General features: G+C 37.6%; 1 protein-coding gene across 1 annotated transcript in view; it reads left to right on the forward strand.

Annotated features, from left to right (window-relative positions):
* The window catches only part of CDKAL1 (CDK5 regulatory subunit associated protein 1 like 1), a 718226-nt gene that overhangs the window by 133167 nt on the left and 560560 nt on the right, over positions 1-24499 (forward strand). The window lies entirely within an intron of this gene.

Here is a 24499-nt window from a genome sequence, read left to right on the forward strand (position 1 = left end):
TAAATATACTTGTCCTGAATGGCAGCCTTAAGGATTTTCCAAAGTAAATGATGTTTGCACCACATCTGGCCTGCCATTTTTATGTGATATATTAAAGAGAGTCAGTGTTCGTTAATTTGACAAATATTTCTTGAATGCCTACTACGTGTTACAGGCTTTGGCAATTCAAAGATTAATGATGCAGTCACTGCTCTTAGGAGATGACAGATTAGCACAAAGGGCAGCGTCTTAGCCAGATAATTATAATACAGTGAGGGAAGTGTGGTAATGCTTCTTTGTTGACAGTGATACCTGAATGGGTACGAATGTACTTCAGTTTTTAAAATCCTGGGTCTTTTTCAAGTCTCTACCCATCCTGGGTCGCTGCATCTTATTTTACATCCCCTTCCCTCATCAATAAGCAAACTTTGCTATCTGAGGTAACAAGAAATCTTGAGGAAGGGCAGCTCTGACTTTATTAATTCAGTTGCTCAAAGATATTATCAAAGACCCTAGGCACTAAGTACTTTGTATTTTTTCCTTTTTTTTTTCTCTTCTGCCATGTTCAATGTGATGGCTTGGTCTTCAGTGAAGTTAAAAAGTTACTTCCATAAGGTGGCTGCCTGGGTTTTGGACACCCTGTGTAGAGGAACAATTTCTTTCCTTTATGTAGTTTTTGGGGTAAATTTTTAATCATTTTAGACTAATAGCAAAATTGTAAAAGTAGTACACTGAGTTTTCGCATACTCATTACCCAGATTCGACAAATGCTAATATTTTACCATATTATTTTACTTTTTTGGTGTATGTGATTTTCATGGCTAAAATTTTAAAACAAAAGGGTGTGCAATGGAAACTTAATTACAGCTCTGATGTTAGCCACCTTATGCCCTTTACCATAGTATGTACAAGTGACTATGTAAATATCTTTCCTCCCTTTCTCCTTTGTCTCTCTCTTGCTGCTTCTCCTTCCTTTGTATTTTTCCCTCTATCTCTCTCTCTTCCCTCCCTGCCTCCCTTCCTTCCTCCAGTTGTGGATCCTGGAATAATTCCATATGGATATATAAAAAGGTTCCTCATTCTTTATAGATTCATAAAATATTTGTTCTCTTATTTATGGATTTTTAGTGTTCCAGTTTATGTGCATGAAATTTTATTAACCAGTCACCTCTTGATTTTTTTGGTAGTAACTGACATTATAAATACTGCTTAAAAGAATTTTTAAAGTGTTTATTTATATTTTTGAAGATGAAGTCTCGCTATGTTGTCCAGGCTGGAGTGCAGTGTTTATTTACAGGTTCAGCCATAGCATACTGCAGCCTTGAAATCCTGGGTTAAAGCCATCTTCCTGCCTCAGCCTCCTGAGTAGCTGCGATTACAGGCATGTGCTGCTGCACCAGCTTATAAACAGTTTTGACTGGAAACTTTAGTTGTTGACTATGTAGAGTATGTAAACAGTTTTTACCTTGCATCTTGAAATAATGACATAATTACTGAAAAGTTACAAAAATAGTGCAAAGACTTCCCATGGACCTTTCACCCAGCTTCCTTTAATGTTTAAATATTTTACATAACTATAATGCAGTGATCAAACCAGAGAATTAATATTGATACAGACTTAATTCACATTTTGTCTTTTTTCTGGTTCAGAATCCAATTTAGGATTCTCCATTGCATTTAGTTATCATTCACTGTCACCTCCAATCTGGGACAGATCCTCATTTTTTCTTCTTCTTTTATGACCTTGACACTGTTTAAGAATAGTTGTCAGTTGTGTTATAGAACATTGCTCAGTTTGCATTTACTTGATATTTCCTCATGGTTAGATTCAGATGCTATGCATTTTATCAAGAATATAGGAGTGGTGGATATTGCACTTGAGATTGATAAATACCAGTGTGTCATACCAAGAAGATTCAGGATGTTGATATACCTCTGTACCTTAACATCTAGTAACCAGGTGTAAACTTTATTTAAGGTGGTACCTGTCAGTTTTCTCCACTGTAAAGTTACTGTCTTCTCCTTTGGAATTAATAGATATTTCGGGATTCTTTGGTACTGTGCACATATCCTATTTCTCATCATGCTCTCACCATTATAATTTTGGCATCCCTTGGTTATTCTTACCTGTAACAATGAATACAATTGTATTATCAAGTGGTGATTTTTCTGTTTCCATCATGTCTTCTCCACTTATTAATTTGGATTTTTGAGTGTAAAGAAGAGCTGCAGAGTGAGTCTCTTTTCTCTATTTATGTATTCAATTATTTATTTATTTATTATTATTATTTTTTTGAGATGGAGTCTCGCTCTGTCGCCCAGGCTGGAGTGCAGTGGCGCCATCTCAGCTCACTGCAAGCTCCGCCTCCCGCGTTCATGCCATTCTCCTGCCTCAGCCTCCCGAGCAGCTGGGACTACAGGCACCTGCCACCACTCCTGGCTAATTTTTTGCATGGTCTCGATATCCTGACCTCATGATCCACCCATCTCGGCCTCCCAAAGTGCTGGGATTACAGGCATGAGCCACCATGCCTGGCCATATTCAATTATTTATATCAGTGTAGCCTCATGGTTCTTTATTTTTTGAGACATAATCCATAACTATCATTATCACCCATATTGTTCTGGACTTGGCCAATGGAAGTGTCTTCAGGTTGGCTCCTTTTTTTTTTTTTTTTTTTTTTTGTTGTTGTTTGTTTTCTTATTGAGTGAGGATTTCATTGACAAGCTATGGAACTCAGCTCACACTAATGAGAATAGTACAAGGTTTGACTTTCCCTCCGCCCATCTTAACAATTTTTAAGTGCAGAGTTCAGCAGTATTAACTCCATTCACAGTTACCCAGTGCTCCTGTATCCTTTTAATATGCTTCTGTTTTGAGCACTTCCTTATTTCCTGGCACCATAAGATAGTTCAGGCTTATCTTGTACTTTCCTTGCCTCAAGTCCTGGTTTGAGTCATTTCTTCTAGAAGCCCTGGTTCCTTTGGTGAATGGTGTGAAGAAACCACAATCCAGGCACTAGATATGCTCATTGCTACTGGGATGTCATTGCTTCCAGGCACTCTTAGTAGACTTATATCTACTAAGACTTAGGAAATGTATATATTTATACAAACTCTATAACTATTTCTACTCATCTGTATATGTATTAAAAAAAACACAAGGTCATACTATTCCCTTTGATTCTACTTCAGCTACATAGGATTTCATTCTAGCATCTCCCTTTTCTTATACATTAACTCTGCTCTTTAACAGGGAAAAACAGAAAGTCTCATAGTCTACAATATATTTACACTATTTGTTCAATCCTATTAATCATATACAGTGGTTTCAAAATTACTAACCTATCTCTGTGAAAAAGAAATTTTGCTAACACAAATATAATATTTATGTTTAGTCCTTTTTGTCAAGTTTACTTGGGTTAATTCTTTACTTTGCCACTCAAATCAAATTCTGTTATTGATTTGTAATACAATTAGATTAATTTGTTACCACTTGTATTCCATTGTGGATTCTCCCCATTTCCTGGATGGTTTTAATTTTTTGAGTTTGTGAAATATGAGCATGGCCCTCAAAGTAAGAACGATATTAAATCATTTACTAGGAGAATGATCACTGCCCACTCGTCCTTTTTGCCATCCCCATTACTCCATTCTTTCCATCTTGAGCCCACCTGTCTCCCATTAGCTTCTGACTTCTCCTTCCATTTATTTAGTTTTTGTATAAACAGGCAGAAGTCAGTGGTGATTTTTGTATTTTGATCATGCCTTCTACATTTGTTAATTGGAATTTCACTGTAAGGAAGAGTGGTCTCTTATTCCCTGTTTATTTATTCAATTATTTATGTCAGTGTAGACTCATGGTTATTTATTCTGTAGGTCATAATGTCATAGAATAAATATACAGAATTCTCTCTATGAAATCCATGGAAATTTTAAAATTTCCTCTCGATTTTTACTTAAATGATAGCATACTATAGATATTATTTTACTTTTTGTAATGTAACCTGGGAACTCTGCATCGGTTGATAGAGATCTTCGTCATTTATGGCTGCATAGTATTCCATGGAGTGAGTGTATAGTGGTTTATTCAACTACTTTACCATGTGTGGGTGTTGAGGTTGTCCGATATTTCGCAATTCCAAACTGTGTGGCAGTGAGTGAACTTTTGCTTATGGATTTTTATATTATTGGAGGTATATCTTTACGATGGATTTCTAGAGTTCAGACTGCTGGATTGAAAGGTAGGTACAATTATAGATATTGCCTAGTTACCCTCCAAAAGGGTTGTAACACTTTATATCCTTACCACCAAGTGTGAAAATTGCATATTTCCCTGCAGCCCCTCGAATGGAATTTTATTGTTGTCATTCTTTATAATTTTCACCATTCAATAGGGAAGAAATGGTATTTCAGGGTTTTCATTTTTCATTTCTGTAATTGTGAGTGGGTTTGACCATCTTTTATAGTTTGGCCATTTAGATATACTTTTGTCAGTCATTCATGTCTCTTATTGTTTATCTATTGTCTTTCAATTTGTGTCAGTTTTTATATTGGTCTGTGACATATGTCACAGGCATATTCTCCCCTTTTGTCAGCTGTCCTTTTACTTTGTTATACAGAATATTTTATTCTTTTGCCATTAAATTTATGAATCTTTTTCAAGTTCTTTTGGATTTTGAGTCATGGCTAAGTTATCACCTTTCTGTAAAATGAGGCTAAAGAGACGTTTACTTTTTTTCTAGTACTTGTCACTTACATAGTGACATTTATGTCTCCAATCCTTTTGGAGTTTATTCTTACCTATGGTGTGAAGTATGAGTCTACTTTTTCCTTTGTGTAACCTAATTGTTCTAGAGCTCTTTTTATCTCTAGAAATGTTCTAGTGCTCTTTTTTTTTTTTTTTTTTAAATCTCTAAACATTTTTTTAGTGATGGGGTCTTGTTATATTGCTCAAGCTGGATTGCAGTGGCTGTTCACAGGTGCAATAATGGCTTACCACAGCCTTGAGATCATGGACCAGCGTGATTCTCCTGCCTTTGCCTCCCTAGTAGCTGGGACTCTAGGCACACACCACCACACCTCGTGCTTGTACTAGCACTCTTTACTAAAAATTTAGTCTTTACACCAGTATTTTGGGATGCCATTTTTGTCATATTGAATTTCCAAATTTACATAGGTCTATTTTGGGCTTTCTGTTCTGCTCCACAGTTCTGTTTATTTGTATTCCATCTACCCTGTTTGTAAAGGAAGTTTTATTTATATTATAATTTGGTATCTGCCAGGGCTAGTCCTTTCTCTCCTTCCTTCCTTCCTTCCTTCCTTCCTTCCTTCCTTCCTTCCTTCCTTCCTTCCTTCCTTCCTTCCTTCCTTCCTTCCTTCCTTCCTTCCTTCCTTTTCTCTCTTTCTCTCTCTCTTTCTCTGTTTCTTACTTTTTTTTTTTTTCTTTCAGAATCTCACTCTGTCACCCAGGCTGTAGTGCAGTGGTGCAATCCAATCTTGACTCACTGCAACCTCCACCTCCTGGGTTCAAGCGATTCATGTGCCTCAGCCTCTCGAGTAGCTGGGATTACTATTAGACACCATGCCTGGCTAATTTTTGTATTTTTGGTAGAGACAGGATTTCACCATATTGGCCAGGCTGGTCTCGACCTCCTGGCCTCAAGTGATCTGCCTGCCTGGGCCTCCCACAGTGCTGGGATTACAGACGTGAGCTACCGTGTCTGGCCTAGTTTTTCTTTCTAAAGTGTTTTTCTGGTTATTCTTTCGTGCGAATTTTTTCAAATGAACTTTAATATCATCTGTGTAACTCCATGAAAAATCAACTTGGTATTTGTATTGGTAAATTAGAAATTATTATTATTATTATTATTATTTTGAGACAGAGTTTCACTCTGTTGTCCAGGCTGGACTGTAGTGGCACAATCTTGGCTCACTGTGGCCTCTGCTCCCCGCGTTCAGGTGATTCTCCTGCCTCAGCCTCCTGAGTAGCTGGGATTATAGGCACGTGCTACCATGCCCAGCTAATTTTTGTGTTTTTAGTGGAGATGGGGTTTCACCATGTTGGCCAGGCTGGTCTTGAACTCCTGACCTCAAGTGATCCACCTGCCTTGGCCTCCCAGAGTGCTGGAATTACAGGCACCTGGCTGGAAATTAATTTTTAATAAATTAATTTAGGGAGAACTGAGAGTTTTATGGGGTCAAGTCCTTCTGTGTAAGAATAGATGATGGCTTTACATTTATTCAGCTCTACTTTTGTGTCTTTAGCAGTGTCTTAATGTTTTCCCAGGATAGACTTTGGATATACAGATGTCATTCCAGATCTGTGGGGGATTGGTTCCAGGATTCCCCAAAGATACCAAAATCTGACATTGCTCAAAGTGCCTGATATTAAATGATGTAGTACTTGCACGTAACCTATGCATATTCTCCTGTATACTTTAAATCATCTCTGGATTACTTGTAATCCCTAATAGTATAAATGCTAGATAATACTTGTTTTAGTGTATTGTTTAGGGAATAATGAAAATTAAAAAAAAATCTGTACATGTTTAGTACGGACACGTTTTTTTTCCTCTGAGTATTTTTGATCTACGGTTGGTTGAATCCATGGATACAGAACACATGTGATATGGTCTGGCTCTGTGTCCCCACCCAAATCTGATTGTGTAACTCCCATAATTCCCATGTGTTACGGGAGGAACCCAATGGGAGATGATCAAGTCATGGGGGTGGGTCTTTCCCCTGCTCTTCTCATGATAATGCATGGGTCTCATGAGATCTGAGGGTTTTAAAAAACGGAAGTTGCCCTACACAAGCTCTCTTTTTTCGTGCCGCCATCCATTTAAGGTGTGACTTACTCCTTACCTTCTACTGTGATTGTGAGGTCTCCCCAGCCACATGGAACTATAAGTCCAACAAACTTCTTTCTTTTGTAAATTGCCCAGTCTTGGGTATGTCTTTATCAGCAGCGTGAAAACAGACTAATGCACGATGGATACAGATGTCTTCTTATAGTTAATCTTTTATGTTTTATGTTCTTTGTTGCCTTTGTAAATGTTTTTTTTTTTCTGCCTTTCATAGAGGTTTTCTCTCTCATTTTGATCTCTAACTGGTTATTGCTTGTTTATATAAAGGCTATTATTTCTATATGTTCATTTTATATTGTCTTACTGAACTTTTTTATAGTTTGAGTTAATTTTTATCATTCATGTTTTTCTAGAATTTTCTATGGTACTCTCATTTCATCTGGAAATAAGAGTTTTCTTCATTTTCAAATTCTTATTCTGTTATTTCTTTTGTCTAATAGCAGTTTCTTTTGTCCAGTTTGTCTTTTGTCTAATTACAGTGTTAGGCAGTAGTGGAGATAGTGGATAATCTTGCCTTGTTCCTTGTCTTAGTGGAATTAACTTTAGTACATCTCCCATTAAGTAAGATACCGGCTTTTGCACTACATCTATTTTGTCATGTTAAGAAACTATCCATGCATTTCTATTTTCTTAGAGGTTTTTCTTTTTTAAAAATGGATACACAATATCCATACATATTTATGGAGTACATATAGATATTTTAGTACATGCATACAGTGTGTAATGATCAAATCAGGGTAATTAGTATATTCATCACCTCAAACATTTATCATTTCTTTGTGTTGGGAATATTAAAAATCCTCTCTACTAGCTATTTTTAAATATACAATAGATTAGTGTTAGCTGTGGTCACCCTACTGTGCTGTAGAACACTAGAACTTATTCCTCCTGTCTAACTCTACAGCCCCTTTCTATCTTCTTTTCCCCTGCTTCTTCCTAGCCTCTGGTAACCATGATTCTACTCTTCTTCCATTAGATCAACTTATGTAGCTCTCACACATGAGTGAGAAGATGTAGCATTTGTCTTTCTGTGCCTGGATTATTTCACTTAACATAATGTTCTCCAGACTCATCCATGTTGCCACAAATGACAGGATTTCATTTTTTAAGTGACTGAATAAGTTTCCTTTGTGAATATATACCACAGTTTAAAAATCCATTTATTTGTTGATGAATACTTCAGTTAATTCCATATCTTGGTTATAGAAAACAATGCTGCAGTGAACATGGGAGTACAGATAATACTTCAACATCTGATTTCCTTTCCTTGGAATATGGACCCCAGAGTGGAATTGCTGTACCATATCATATTTCTATTTTTAGTTTTTTTTTTTTTTTAATCTTCTATACTGTCTGTACTATTTTACATTCCACCAACAGTGTGGAAGAATTTCCCTTTCTCTGCATCTGCACCGACATCCTTTTTTTAAATCTTTTTTTATGATAGCTATTTTAACTGGGATGAGATGATACCTCATTGTGGCTTTGATTTATAGTTCCCTGATAACTGGTGAGGTTGAACTTTTTTTATATACCTGTTGGCCACTTGTATGTCTTCTTTTCAGGAGTGTCTATTCATTTGCCCATATTTTAATCAGATTTTTTTTTTTTTTTTTTTTTTTTTGCTGTTGAATTGTTTGAGCGCCCCCTGCCCCAACACCCGGTTGTATTTTTGAGACGGAGTCTCACTTTGTTGCCCAGGCGGGAGTGCAGTGGCATAATCTTGGCTCACTGGAACCTCTGACTCCTGAGTTCAAGTGATTCTCCTGCCTCAGCTTCGCGAGTAGCTGGGATTACAGGTGTGCGCCACTATGCCCAGCTTATTTTTGTATTTTTAGTAGAGACAGGGTTTCATCGTGTTGGCCATGCTGGTCTCAAACTCCTGACCTCAAGTGATCTGCCCACCTCGGCCTTCCAAACTGCTGGGATTACAGGCATGAGCCACTGTGCCTGACCAATTTGTTTCAGTTCCTTATATATTCTGGATTTTAATTTCTTGTTGAATTCTGTAGGTTGTCACTTTGTTGATTGTTTCCTTTTCTGTGCAGAAGCCTTCTAGTTTGGTGTAATCTCATTTGTCTATTCTTGCCTTTGTTGCCAGTCCTTTTGAGATCTTACCCAAGAAATCTTTGCCCAGACTAATGTCTGAGACATTTCCCCTGTGTTTTCTTCTAGTATTTTCATAATTTCTGTTGTTACATCTAAATTTTTAACCCATTTGGAATTGATTTTTATATGGTGAAAGATGGGACTCTAGTTTCATTCTTCTGAATATAGATACCTTGTTTTCCCAGCACCATTTATTGAAGAAACTCCCCTTTCTCCAATATATGTTCTTGGCAGCTTTGTTGAAATCAGTTGGCTATAACTGAATGGTTTTATTTCTGGGTTCTTTATTCTGTTTCATTGGTTTACGTCTGTTTTTGTTACTAGAGGTTTATAGTATATTTTGAAGTCAGGTAGCATGATGCCCTTAGCTTTATTCTTTTTGCTGAGGATTTCTTTGGCCACTTGGGCCTTTTGTGGTTCCATACAAATTTTACTTTTTTTTTTTATTTCTGTGAGGAATGTCATTGGTATTTTGATAGGGATTGCCTTGAATCTGTAGATCATTTCGGGTAGTAATGACATTTAAAGAACATTAATTATTCCAATCCACGAGCATGCAGTATTTTGTGTGTGTGTGTGTGTGTGTGTGTGTGTGTGTGTGTGTGTCCTCTTCAATTTCTTTCATCAGAGTTTTATAGCTTTCATTGTAGAGATCTTTCATCTCTTTGGTTAAGTTTATTCCTAGGTATTTTATATTTTTGTAGCTATTATAAATGTTACTGCTTTCTTGATTTTTTTATTAGATTATTTTCAATTGGCTTATAGAAAAGCACCGATTTTTATATGTTGATTTTGTCTCCTACAACTTTACTGAATTTGTTTATCGGTTCTAACAGTTTCCTGGTGGGGTCTTTAGGTTTTTCTAAATATAAGATCATGTCATCTGCAAACACGGACAGTTTGACTTCCTCCTTTCCAATTTGGTTTCTCTTTATTTCTTACTATTGCCTAATTGCTCTGATTAGGACTTCCTCTTAGAGTTTTATCAGGTGTGGGTGGGGAGTTTTGTTGAAAGGATTTCAGAAGATTGATGGAATGATTATTTTTCCTCTTAGATCTATTAATACGACATAGAGTGTTAGTAGATTTTCTGATATTGAATTTACCTTGTGTTTCTGGACTAAATTTCATATGGTACATTTTTAAAAAAATGTGTTGTATTCTTGGCAAAAAATAATAAAATATTATCATTGAGGTCCATTTGTGATATTTGTCTGTAGTTATATTTTTTTGAACTGTCTTTTTCTACTTTGGGCATCAGTGTTATACTTGCTTCATATAAAGAATTAGAACATTTTTATTCATTTTCAGCACTCTGGAACAATTTACAGATAATTGGAAGTATCTGGTTTTTGAAGACTTAGAATTTCCCTGAGAACACATCTGGTCTGTTTGCTTTTTTTGTGGGATGGTTCCTATATAAATTTCTGTATATGTTCTTTAGAAATTGGTCTGTTTAAGCTTTCTATCTCTAATTGGGGCAGTTTTGGCAATCTGTATTTCTGTATGAAATTATCCGTATCATCTTGGTTTTAAATTTACAGTCATGCGTTGCATTTTCAGTCCATGATGGACTGCATATGTGATGGTGGTTTCATAAGATTATAATGGAGCTGAAAAATTTTTATCACCTGGTTATATCATATCAATTGTAATGTTGTCACACAAGGCATTACTCAAGTGTTTCTGGTGATGCTGGTATAAACAAACCTACTGTGCTGCCAGTTGTATAAAAGTATAACACGTACAATCGTGTACATATATGATACTTGATGATGATAATAAATGACTATTTTACTGGTTTATGCACTTAATATGCTAAACTTTTATTATTATTTTAGAGTGAACTGTTTCTGATTTAAAAAAAGAAAGTTAACTGTAAAACAGCCTCAGGCAGGTCCTTCAGGAGGGATTCCAGAGGAAGTTATTGTTATCACAGGAAATCACAGCTCCAAGTGTGTTATTGCCCCTGAAGGTCTTCTAGTAGAGCAAGATGTGGAGGTGAAAGACAGGGATAGTGATGATCCCCACCCTGTGCAGACCGAGGCTAATGTGTGTGTTTGTGTCTTCATTCTTAAGAAAAATGTTCACAAGGTAAATTAAACGTTTTTTAAATTAAAAAATGGTTATGGAATAAAGATATAATGAAAAAATATTTTGGTCAGCTGAACAATTTGTGTTTTAAGGTAATTGCTATTATAAGAGTCAAAACGTTAAAACGAAAAAGTTTATAAAGTAAAAAAGTTATAGTAAGGTAAGGTTAGTTTATTATTGAAATATAAGATTTTTAATAAGTTTAGTGTAGTCTAAAATGTACAGTGTTTATTAAGTCTACAGTCTTGTCAGTCATGTCCTAGGCTTTCACATTCACTCACCACTCACCCACTGACTTACGCAGAGCAACTTTCAGTCCTGCAAACTCCATTCATGGTAAGTGCCCTAGACAGGTGTACCATTTTTAAAAAGTCCGCCGGTCACGGTGGCTCATGCCTGTAATCCCAGCACTTTGGGAGGCCGAGGTGGGTGGATCACGAGGTCAGGAGATCGAGACCATCCTGGCTAACACAGTGAAACCCTGTCTCTACTAAAAATATAAAATATTAGCCGGGCGTGCTGGCGGGCACCTGCGGTCCCAGCTACTCGGGAGTCTGAGGTAGGAGAATGGCGCGAACCCAGGAAGTGGAGCTTGCAGTGAGCGGAGATTGCGCCACTGCACTCTAGCCTGGGGGACAGAGTGAGACTCCGTCCCAAAATAAAATAAAATAAAATAAGATAAAATAAAAAAGTCTTTTATGCTGTATTTTTATCGCACCTTTTTTATGTTTGGATACACGAATACTTACTATTGTGTTACAATTATCCACAGCATCTAATGTAGTAACATGCTGTCTGGGTTTGTAGCCTAGGAGCAATAGTCTACAATATATAAGGGCCTAGGTATATAGTAGGTTATACTATCTAGGTTTGTGTAAGTACACTTGAGGAATGATGAAATTGCCTAATGATGCATTTCTTGGAAGGTATCTCCATCATTAAGTGACACATGACAATATTTGCATAGAAGTTTGCAAAAGTGACCTCTTATGACTTTAAAACAATTTCTTCTGTTTTTGTGATTATTTATGCCTTGTTTTTTATTGATAATTTTATGTGTGTGTGTGAGATGGAGTCTTGCTGTGTCGCCCAAGCTGGAGTACAGTGGCATGATTTCGGCTCACTGCAACCTCTGCCTCCCAGGTTCAAGCAATTCTCCTGCGTCAGCCTCCCTAGTAGCTGGGATTACAGGCATCTGCCACCAGGCCTGGCTAATTTTTGTATTTTTAGTAGAGATGGGGTTTCATCATGTTGACCTGGGTGGTCTTGAACTCCCGGCCTCAGGTGATCCACCTGCCTCAGCCTCCCAAAGTGCTGGGATTACAGGCGTGAGCCATCGTGCCTAGCTAACTTTGTTTTGTTTCGTTTGTTTACTTTGCTTTTTTCATTTTTCAATGAAGTCTTTATTTTTTTGGAGATAGAGTTTTATTCTTGTCACCCAGGCTGGAGTGCAATGGCGCAATCTTGCCTCACTGCTACCTGCACCTCCCAGATTCAAGCGATTCTCCTGCCTCAGCCTCCCTGGTAGCTGGGATTACAGACACACGCCACACCTGGGTAATTTTTGTATTTTTAGCAGAGACGGAGTTTCCCCATGTTGGCCAGGCTGGTCTCAAACTCCTGACATCAGGTGATCCGCCCACCTTGGCCTCCCAAAGTGCTGGGATTACAGGTGCAAGCCCCTGTGCATGGCCAGAGCTAAGTCTTTAATTTATCTTTTATTCTTGCACTTTTGCTGCTAAGTTTTTAGTAATATGAATTTTTCTCTCTTTACTGTTTTAAATCCTAGAGATGCTGATGCATAGTGTGCTCAATAGCACTAGTTTTTAGAAATCTTCTAATTTAGGTTTTTATTTCTCCTTTCATCCAAAAGCTGCTTAAATTTTTTTATTCCTAATTTTATTGCAATGTGATCAGTTATTTTTAATTTTTCTGCTTTAAAGAGCTTCCTGATGTACTTTATTTGTGATTTATCAATTTTGTGAATGTTCAATGGCTGCTTGAAAAGAAGGTGTATTCTCTTCTGTTATTAGGAAGTAACACTGAATCTAGATACATAAGATCTGTTTTTTTTTTTTGTTTTTTTGTTTTTGTTTTTTGACTCTATTTAAGTCTTCTTTCTACTGTAATTGCTTGAGTCTTGTATGGAGAATGTATAGGTCTGTTATTGTTAGTGCATTTCTTCTTGCAGCCTCAACTTGGTTTTATGTCATTTGGTGCATAGGTATCTATAGATGTTATAATTTTTTCGTCAATTGTGTCTCTAAAGTGTTCTTCTTGGGTTGGGCATGGAAAAAACAAAACTGCTTTTCTTTTCATGTGTAATCAATTTTGGCTTGAATTATTCTTTGTATGTTACTCCTTTGTCTCTTTTTAATTTTAATCATGCTGAGTTATTTAGCTTTAGGCATGTTTCTGGTATATGGAATAGAATTGGGTCTTGCTTTGTGAACCACATTTAAAATATTTTTCTTTTAATAGGTGAGTTAAGTTTCTTTACAGTAAGTCTTCACTTAATGTCCTGAATAGATTCTTGGAAACACAGTTTTAACTGAAATGAATTACTGTCTGTGTGTTGTAGGAACTTAACTCTTGCTCATATCAATTAACCTATGGTAAAATTGTTTCTTTATACTACAGTTGTTTCACTTAAACTTGTGGTTTCCAAGAACCTATTGATGGCATTAAGTGAGGACTTACTGTTTGATGTGACTGCATTGTTTGGTCTCTGCTCTGTTGTGATGTTTTGAAATTATATATATTATTTTTTATTTACTATGTTTCTCTGTAACATGTGTTTTTTTCTTTAAATTAATAAAGTGTTATTTAGGAAGTTGCATATTTTGAGTGGTTAACTTTTGTTTATAACTTCTAAATGCCTATAGTTTCATTGCCTATGTTTTTGGTTTTGTTTTTGAGACAGGGTCTTCCTCATACCTAGTCTGGAGTGCAGTGTCATGAGGCATGGTTGTAGTTCATTGTAACCTGAAACTCCTGGGCTCATGGGATCTTCCCACCTCAGCCTCCCTAGTATCTATGACTATGGGAGTGTGTCACCACACATGGCTAGATTGATTGATTGATTGATTGATTGTAAAGACAGGGTCTCACTATGTTGCCAAGGCCAGTCTCAAACTCCTGGCCTCAAGCAACCCTTCTCCTGCCCTGGCCTCCCAAAGTGTTGGGATTATAGGCATGAGCCACTGTACCCAGTTTCCATTGCCTGTTTAAGCATTTACCATCTGCTTTGTCAGTGTTCAAGAGTATCCTTTTATTCCTGACTTTGGCAAACCAAAGAATGTATTTTACTTTCTCATTTTCTCACCCTACACATTTTTCTGCATTATTTCTATTTATTATAACATTTGTACATTGACCTTCTACTTTTTTCCTACTTTTGTGCATTGCTACAATGCATAGCATTTGTACATTAATTTTTGGCTTTTGATAATTAATATTCCCCCCTTTATTTTAGTTTTGGATCTACAGTTATGTAGGAATGAGCTCATTATCAGTCCTTTTGCTGAAATTTCCTCGGACCCCTCTTGGTTGCATGAAGCTCATCCTGTTTATTTAGATTCTTCAAGAAGGGATTCTGGATTCTTGTGTGTTAAAACCTTTTTACATAGCCTTGAAACTTGAAGGATACTTTGGTTGTTTTTAAAGTTCATTATTCATACTTTCTTATTGAATTTCTAAAAAAAATGCTTTTCCATTGTTACATTATATTTTGTTTTAGACAACTCTGAGGCCAGTTGAATTTATTTGCCTTCATTCATTATTTTATCTTTTATGCCTAGTGGCCTTGGACACTTTTTCTTTGTTTTTGAAGTCTAAGAATTTACTAGGATGTGTCTTGGAGTTGACTTCTAGGTAAATCCTCCCAGATACTGGTTGACCCTTTTAATATGCAGATTCAAGTTTTGTTAAATATTGTTTCTATTTATTTTTATTTCTTTTTAAAATTTTTTTGCTGGGACTCTAGTTTTATCAGTGTTATTTTTTCTTTTTCGCTTTCTGATTCCATCACTTTCTCTTTGACTTTTAATTTTTTTAATTTTTATTTTTTTCTGAGACCGGCTCTTGCTCTGTTGCCCAGGTTGGAGTGTAGTGGCGTAATCTTGGCGTACTGCAACCTCCACCTCCCAGGTCAAGTGTTTCTTGTGCCTCAGCCTCCTGAGTAGCTGGGATTACAGGTGCCCACCACCATGCCTGGCTAATTTTTGTGCTTTTAGTAGAGATGGGGTTTCGCCATGTTGGCCAGGCTGGTCTCGAACTCCTGGGCTCAAGTGATCTGCATGCTTCAGCCTCCGAAAGTGCTCGGATTACAGGCGTGAGCCACCATGCCCAGTCTAATTTTGTTGAGTTTTAAAATAATTTTTATTTAGAATTTTATATAGGTGTTTTTAAACTTATGACATTATATTTGAAATTTCTTACACCTAGTTAGTAAAGGAAGGAAAACTAAACAAGAATTTCCTGACAATAGAGCACTGTTAGCAATGTTTGATTCCTTACATTTGGTTCTCAAACCATTGCTATTCTAGGACTGATCCTTTTTAAGGATGGTTGAAACTAGGACAGATTGTCACTTGTCTGGAATTGTTCTTTCTATAAGCAAGACTTTATTAATACTGCATGTTATCTCCCTCTGTCTCTGTCTGTGATTCTCTTGAAAGTGCTTCATTCTGACTGAAGGAAAACTTTTGCTTTCTGCATGTAGCTTTATATAGAAACCTGGCACGATAGGGCACTTTCGGGTCATACCTTGAGTCTTAAGAAATATTGAAAAATATAATCTAACAATGATGCTTCTGTTCAGCAAGGCAAGGAATTTGTAACAGGGCAAAACTTAAACCTGTTTCTTGTTTGCTAGCCCATAAGGAGGCAGCTTGTTTTTATCATCAAAGTTTCCTGACATCAGGATGTGACTTCGAGAAGAGGAAAATAACACTTATTGGCACCAAAGATACTAAGGCATTTAATGCCTTAAATGAATAATCAGTATATGTGAACAATGAAAAAACAGATGGGGAAGGATACCCAGTTTCAGTTTCATCTGTTGTATCATGTTACTTGGAGATATTTAGCTTAAGCCTCTTCCCTGTTGGCCCACTTTATCCTAGTTGTTTCACTGTTGCGAATACATTTACAATTTTTTTAAAAGATGGCCTCATTCTGTAGGTGATTCCCTATAAAGAACGTTGTAGAAGGTTATTATAACAACTCCTAAGCGTAAACTGGAGTCTAAAATGTTTCTAGGCAGCAACAGTCATATGTGTGCTTGACCTTTGGGAAATCTGGTTCTTTCCTGTTGCTTGTTTTTATCCTGGCACTGTCACCCACTTGTGCCCAGGCTAGCTTCAACCACTGTCTTGCCTGAGCCTACATTTTGTGTTTTTTCCATTTTAGCGTGTTTCACAAATTTATTGAATTACTGCTTTGTACCAGACATTGTGTTGGGGGCAGGTATAAAAGCAGAGTTCTCATCTGGTATTTGATAGGAAAGACAGTGTGACAGTTATCAGTTTACTTATTCTTAGCTCCCAATCCAGCCTTGTTTGCCTTGCCTTGGGTGACATAACTAGACTCTGTAATAGCTGTTCTTTATCAGCTGCTGTAATGTTAGTAGATGGTCTTGAAGGGGAATTGCAAAGTGATGACAGCAGGAAAGCGCTTGTCTTCTGGGTTCCAGTTTTCCTCCATTTTCAGTTCACTCCAGGAGGGAGAGATGGGTGCATGAAAGGCCTGGTGGAGCTCATGATAGTATCGATCCTGCCTCCTTTCTCCTGACATTACAGACTGTCTTAGTTTGCTCAGCTGCTGGTACAAAATACCATAGAGCGGGTGGGTTATAAACAACAGAAATTTATTTCTTACGGTGCTGGAGGCTGGGAATTCCAAGAATAAGATGCCAGCAGATTTGATGTCTAGTGAGAACTCACTTGATGGTTCATAGATGGCACGTTATAGCTGTATCCTCACACAGTGGAAGGGGCAAGGCAGTTAGCTTTATGTGGTCTCATTTATAAGGGCACTATCTCTTTCATGAGGGTCCCACCCTCATGACCTAATCACCTCGCAGGGGCTCCGTGTCCTAATACCACATTGGTGATTATATTTCAGCATATGAAATTTGGGGGGACACAAACATTCAGACAATAACACAGGGCATCTCCCTCAAGAAACCCTGGTTCTAGCTGTAATAGTCTGTACTTATCTGCTGTTCCTTCTCTGCCTAGATGACATTTATTAAAATATCTTCTATTATCTAACAGCACTTCCCTCTTGCAGTCTTCCCTAAACACCAGCCTGTATTAGTCTGTTCTCACACTGCTATAAAGACATACCCGGGTCTGGGTAATTTATGGTGAAATGAGGTTTAATTGACCCATGGTTCCACAGCTCTTACAGGAAGCAAGGCTGGGGAGGCCTCAGGAAACTTACAATGAGGGCAGAAGGTGAAGGGGAAGCAGGCATAATCTTCACATGGCAGAGCAGGAGGAGGTGGGAGTTGCTACACACTTTTAGACAGTGAGATCTTGTGAGAACTCTATCAGGAGAACAGCAAGGGGGATGTCTGCCCCCCATGATTTGAACACCTCCTGCCAGGCCCCTCCTCCAACAATGGGAATTACAATTTGACATGAGATTTTGGTGGGGACACAGAGTCAAATCATATCACAGCCTAAGTTAGACTTCCCAGCTTGAATTCCTTTAAAGCATCTGAGATTTACCATAGATGTGTTATTCTATTAGACTGCATTATAATTTTTAGTTGGCTTGTGTTTTCCCTCCTGAAAACTGTGAGCTCTTTAATTTCAGTATGACAAGTGCTTAGTAACATAACCTCTCAGATGCTTACTGAATTGATTTAAATCTTCTATATACTGTTTACTTTTTCCTTCCACTTAAAATAGTAACTCTGTTTTTTTTCTTTCTTTTTTTTTAAGAGACAGGGTCTTGCTATGTTGTCTAGGTAGGAGTGCAGTGACTTTCACAGGTGCCAGCATAGCACACTGTAGCCTTCAACTCCTGGGCTCAAGAAGTCCTCCAGCCTCAGCCTTCTGAGTAGCTGGAACTACAGGTGCACACACTGTGCCTGTCTTATCTTTTACTGAGCAATGTGTTAGGTACTTTTACATACTTTGTCTAGTTTAATCCCATTGGAACTTAGGAAGCAAATTTAGAGGAGTTAAGTATCTTGCCCCTCATGTTTATATAGCTAGGAAGTTACACAGTTCATTTTAAAACCTGAGTCATTCCTGCTCCTATTTATCTTCTTAAATATTCAGATGATGTTAAAAAGTAACCAAGTTTTTGGAATATAGCTATTTTGTTTCTTATCCTTATTATTTATTTTTTATTTTTTGAGATGGAGTCTCGCTCTGTCGCCCAGGCTGGAGTGCAGTGGCCGGATCTCAGCTCACTGCAAGCTCCGCCTCCCGGGTTTACGCCATTCTCCTGCCTCAGCCTCCCGAGTAGCTGGGACTACAGGCGCCCGCCACCTCGCCCGGCTAGTTTTTTTGTATTTTTTTAGTAGAGACAGGGTTTCACCGTGTTAGCCAGGATGGTCTCGATCTCCTGACCTCGTGATCTGCCCGTCTCGGCCTCCCAAAGTGCTGGGATTACAGGCTTGAGCCACCGCGCCCAGCCTTCTTATCCTTATTTTTATTGTGTTAATATAGAACCATTAGAGTACCAGAGTAATTCAGCATTTGGTTTAAAAGTCCTGGCTTTACTTATACTGAGAGATTCATTAGCAGAAAATTGCTTATTGATAGTGTCTTATCCTCTTCAAAATCAGAATTAATAAAATGATTCTTTTATTTCTCTCACAGTGATTTTATAAATAGATTTTATTTTTTAGAGCAGGTTTAGGTTCACAGCAAAATTAAGAGGAAGGTACAGAGAAGTCCCGTGTATCCCCCACCCCCACATATCTGCAGCCTCTCCCGTTATCAGTATCCCCCATTAGAATGGTACATTTGTTACAATTGATGAACCTACGTTGACACATCATTATCACCCAGAGAATGTAGTTTACATTAAAGTTCACTTTTCGTATGGTATTTTCTATGGATTTTGACAAATGAATAATGACATGTATCCACCATTATTGTATCATACAGAGTAATTTCACTGCCCTTAAAATCTTTGCCCTGCTTATTCATTCCAAACTCTTAGCAACCACTGATGTTTTGATTGTCTCCACTGTTTTATATTTCCCCAGATACCAGATAGTGGGAGTCATATAATTTGTAGCTTTTTTGGTTGGGTTCCTTTCACTTAGTAATATGCACTGAAGTTTCCTCTCTATCTTTTCGTGTCTTGATAGCCCATTTTTTAGTGCTGAATAATATTTCATTGTCAGGATATACCACAGTTTATCCATTCACTTACTGAAGGACATCTTGGTTGTTTCTAGGTTTTGGCAATTATGAGTAAAGCTGCTTTAGGCCAGGTGTGGTGGCTCATGCCTGTAATCCTGGTACTTTTGGAAGCCAGGGTGGGTGGATCACTTGAGGTCAAGAGTTTGAGACCAGCCTGGCCAACATGGCAAAACCCTGTGTCTACTAAAAATACAAAAATTAGCTGGGCGTGGTGGCACGTGCCTGTATTCCCAGCTACTTAGGAGGCTGAGGCATGAGAATCACTTGAGTCCAGGAGATGGAAGTTGCAGTGAGCCGAAATCACGCCACTGCACTCCAGCCTTGGTGACAAAGTGAGTCTCTGTCTCAAACAAACAAAAAATGAATAAAGTTGCTGTAAACATTGTGTGCAGTTTTTATATGGACATAAGGTTTCAGCTCTTCTGGGAGGGCAAAAGGAAGGTAATCGCTAGATCTTTTGGTAAGATATGTTTAGTTTCAGAGTATGTTCAGATTCTGTCAAACTGTCTTCCAAGTGCCTGTATCATTTTGCATTTATACCTAAAATGAAAGAGAGTTCCTGTTGCTCCGCATCCTTGCCAACATTTGGTGTTAGCAGCGTTCTGGATTTGGCCATTGTAAGAGGTGCGTAGTGGTATCTCATTGCTTCAATATGCATTTTCCTGATGACATGTGATGTGGAGCATATTTTTATATGCTTATTTACCATTTGCATGTCTTCTTTGGAGAGGTGTCTGTCAAGGGCTTTAGCCCATTTTTTAATCAGATTGTTTTCTTATTGTTGAGTTTTAATATTTCTTTGTATATTTTGGATTATAGTTCTTTATCAGACATATCTTTTGCAAGTATTTTCTTTATTGCTTTTTATTTTCTTGACAATGTCTTTTGCAGAGCAAAATTTTATAATTTTAATGAACTCCAGTTTATTGATTCTTGTGTTCATGGAGCATGCCTTTTATGTAATATCTAAAAAGTCATTGTCAAACCTAAGGCCATCTAGATTTTCTCCTACGTTATCTCCCAGGAATTCTATAGTTTTGTGTTTTACATTGAGGTCTGAGCCATTTTGATCTCATTTTTGTCAAGAATGTAAGGTCTGTGTTTAGATTTGTTTTTTTTAGCATGTGGATGTCCAGTTGATCCACCACCATTTTTTGAAAAGACGGTCTTTGTACCATCATATTGCTTTCGCTCCTTTGTCAAAGATCAGTTGATTGTATTTTTGTGGGTCTATTTCTGGGCTCTTTGTTCTGTTCCATTGATCTGTTCGTCTGTTCTTTCATCAGTAGTACATTGTCTTGATTATTGTTACTTTGCAGAGAGCCTTAAAGTTGAGTAGTGTCATCCTTTTGACTTTGTTCTTCTCTTTCAATGTTATGTTGGCTATTGTAGGTCTTTGCCCTTGCCATATAAGCTTTCTAATCACTTTGTTGATATCCACAAAATAACTTGCAGAGATTTTGATAGGGATTGCATTGAATCTATAGATCAAGTTGGAAAGAACTGACATTTTTACAGTATTGAGATTTCCTATCCTAAACGTGGGATATCTCTTCATTTATTTAGTTCTTTGGTTTCATTCATTAGAGCTTTTTTAGTTTTTTTTTTTTTTAAATTTAATTTTATTTTTGCTGGAACCACAGGCACACACCGTCACACCCTGCTAGTTCTTAAGATGTTTTCCTAGAGATGGGGTCTCCCTGTATTGCTCAGTCTGCTCTTGAACTTCTGGGTTCAAGTGATCCTCTCGCCTTGGTCTCCCAAAGTTCTAGGATTACAGGCGTGAGCCATCATGCCTGGCTCTTGTAGTTTATTTTCTATAGATTGTGTACCTATTTTGTTAGGATTACCCCTTCATTTTGGGAGGTGCTAATGTAAATGGTATTGTTGTAAATTTCAAATTTCTCTTGTTCATTGCTGGTACTTGGAAAAGCAGTTGACTTTCATGTATTATGTATCCTAAAACCTTGCTAAAATAGCTTGTTTTAAGAGGGATTTTTTTGCCAATACTCTTGAGTGTTTTACACAGTTATTTCATCTGTGAACAACGACAGTTTTGTTTCTTCCTTCCCAATCAGTATACCTACTATTTCTTTTTCTTGTCTTGTATTAACTACGACAGGGGTCCCCAGCCCCTGGGCCATGAACTGGTACTGGTCCGTGGCCTGTTAGGAACCAGGTTGCACAGCAGGAGGTGAGCGGTGGGTGAGTTAAGGAAGCTTTATCTGTGTTTACAGCCGCTCCCCCTTGCTTGCATTACCACCTGAGCTCTGCCTCCTGTCAGATCAGCGGCAGCATTAGATTCTCACAGGAGCACGAACCCTGTTGGGAACTGTGCATGCGAGGGATCCAGGTTGCCTACCCTGTTGGGAACTGTGCATATGGGGGATCCAGGTTGCCTGATGATCTGTCACTGTCTCCCATCACCCCTAGATGGGACCTTGTAGTTGCAAGAAAACAAGCTGAGGGTGCGTACTGATTTTATATTATGTTGAGTTGTGTAATTATTTCATTCTCTATTACAATGTAATAATAGAAATAAAGTGCACAATAAATGTAATGCGCTTGAATCACCCTGAAACCATCTCTCACCCAGTCTGTGGAAAAATTATCTTCCCGGAAACTGGTCCCTGGTGCCAAAAAGGTTGGGGGCCACTGAACTATGACATCCAGTATGATACTGAAAAGGAGCGGTAAGGGGACATTTTTGCCTTTGTTCCTGATTTTAGTGGGAAAGCTTTGAGTTTCTCACCGTTAAGTATGATGTTAGCTATAAGTTTTTGTAGTTTTTTATCTAGGTGAGGAAGTTACTCTGTATCTAGTTCACTGAGACCTTTTATCATGAATGGGTTTTGGATTTTGTCAAGTGTGTCTATCAATAGATGCAGAAACATCTATTGATATGATTATGTGATTCTTCTTTAGCCTGTTGATGTGGTATTTACATTAACTGATTTTCAAATATTGAACCAGCCTTGCGTATCAGAGGTAAATCCCACTTAGTCATAGTGTATAATTCTTTTTGTACATTGTTATATTTGATTTTCTAATTTTTTTGGATGATTTTATGTCTGTGTTCATGGTAAATATTGTTCAGTAGTTTTCTTGTGTTGTCTTTGTGTCGTTTTGGTATTAGGATAATGCTGACCTCTGAATGAGTTAGGAAGTATTTCCTCTTGATTCTAATTTCTGAAAAAGTTATGGAAAATTGGCGTAATTTAAAAAAACATGGTAACATTCACCAGTGAACCAATCTGGGCCTGGTGCTTTATGTTTTAGAATGTTGCTAATTATTGATTCAATTTATTTCATAGATATAGGCCTATTCACATTGTCTTTTTCTTCTTACATGAGTTTTGTAGCTTGTTTTTCAAGATTTGGTTCGTTTCATCTGGGTTATGAAATTTGTGATTTGTTAGATCAATCAGGGATAAGAAAATTAAAAAAAATTATTTTACTTTTAGTCTTTTATCAATCTTTTTTTCTTTTCCTTGTTTTTTATATTTTATTTTATTTTGTTTTTTGAGGTGGGATCTCACTCTGTCACTCAGGCTGGAATGCATGATGTGATCACAGCTCACTGCAGCCTTGACCTCCTGGGCATGGGTGATCTTCCTAAGTCACTGGGACACTCACCACCACATGCAGCTAATTTTTGTATTTTTGGTAGAGAAGGGATTTTGCCATGTTGCCCAGGCTGGTCTTGAACTCCTGGGCTCTAGTGATCTGTCCACCTCTGCCTACCACAGTGCTAGGATTACAGGCATGAACCACCTTGCCCTGCTTCTTTATCTAGATTGAAATTTCTGACCTACATCATTTTTATCCTGTGTAAAGGATTTTTTTGTTTTTAATTTTGTGCAAGGTAGATCTACTGGCAACAAAATCTCTCAATTTTTGTTTGTTTGAGAAAGTATTTTTCCTTCACTTTTGAAGAAGATTTTGCTGGTTACAGAATTCTATGCTGTTTTTTCTTTTTTTCTGTCAACACTTTATTTTACTTTACCACTTGCTTGCATGGTTTCTAGCAAAAGTCAAATGTAATTCTTATATTTGTTTCTGTCTAGCTAAGGGTTATTTCCACCCCCCCCCCCGCCCCCCCCGCCATCTCTGGCTTCTTTCAGGATTTTTTTTAATTTTTATATATTACATATATTAATTTATAATAGATAACATTGTGATGAAATTATGTTTGTTACATCACTTTTCTGCCCGGCATCTTTTCGTAGCTACCTACTTTCTTTTTTTTTTTTTTTTTAATTATACTTTAAGTTCTAGGGTACATGTGCATAACGTGCAGGTTTGTTACATATGTATACTTGTGCCATGTTGGTGTGCTGCACCCATCAACTTGTCAGCACCCATCAATTCGTCCTTTATATCAGGTATAACTCCCAATGCAATCTCTCCCCCCTCCCCCCTCCCCATGATAGGCCTCGATGTGTGATGTTCCCCTTCCCGAGTCCAAGTGATCTCATTGTTCAGTTCTCACCTATGAGTGAGAACATGCGGTGTTTGGTTTTCTGTTCTTGTGATAGTTTGCTAAGAATGATGGTTTCCAGCTGCATTCATGTCCCTACAAAGGACACAAACTCATCCTTTTTTATGGCTGCATAATATTCCATGGTGTATATGTGCCACATTTTCTTAATCCAGTCTGTCACAGATGGACATTTGGGTTGATTCCAAGTCTTTGCTATTGTGAATAGTGCTGCAATAAACATACGTGTGCATGTGTCTTTGTAGTAGAATAATTTATAATCCTTTGGGTATATACCCAGTATTGGGATGGCTGGGTCATATGGTACATCTAGTTCTAGATCCTTGAGGAATTGCCATACTGTTTTCCATAATGGTTGAACTAGTTTACAATCCCACCAACAGTGTAAAAGTGTTCCTATTTCTCCACATCCTCTCCAGCACCTGTTGTTTCCTGACTTTTGAATGATTGCCATTCTAACTGGTGTGAGATGGTATCTCATTGTGGTTTTGATTTGCATTTCTCCGATGGCCAGTGATGATGAGCATTTTTTCATGTGTCTATTGGCTGTATGA

Source organism: Rhinopithecus roxellana, chromosome 4, assembly GCF_007565055.1.
Source record: "Rhinopithecus roxellana isolate Shanxi Qingling chromosome 4, ASM756505v1, whole genome shotgun sequence".
In the NCBI taxonomy this organism is placed as follows: Eukaryota; Metazoa; Chordata; class Mammalia; order Primates; family Cercopithecidae; genus Rhinopithecus; species Rhinopithecus roxellana.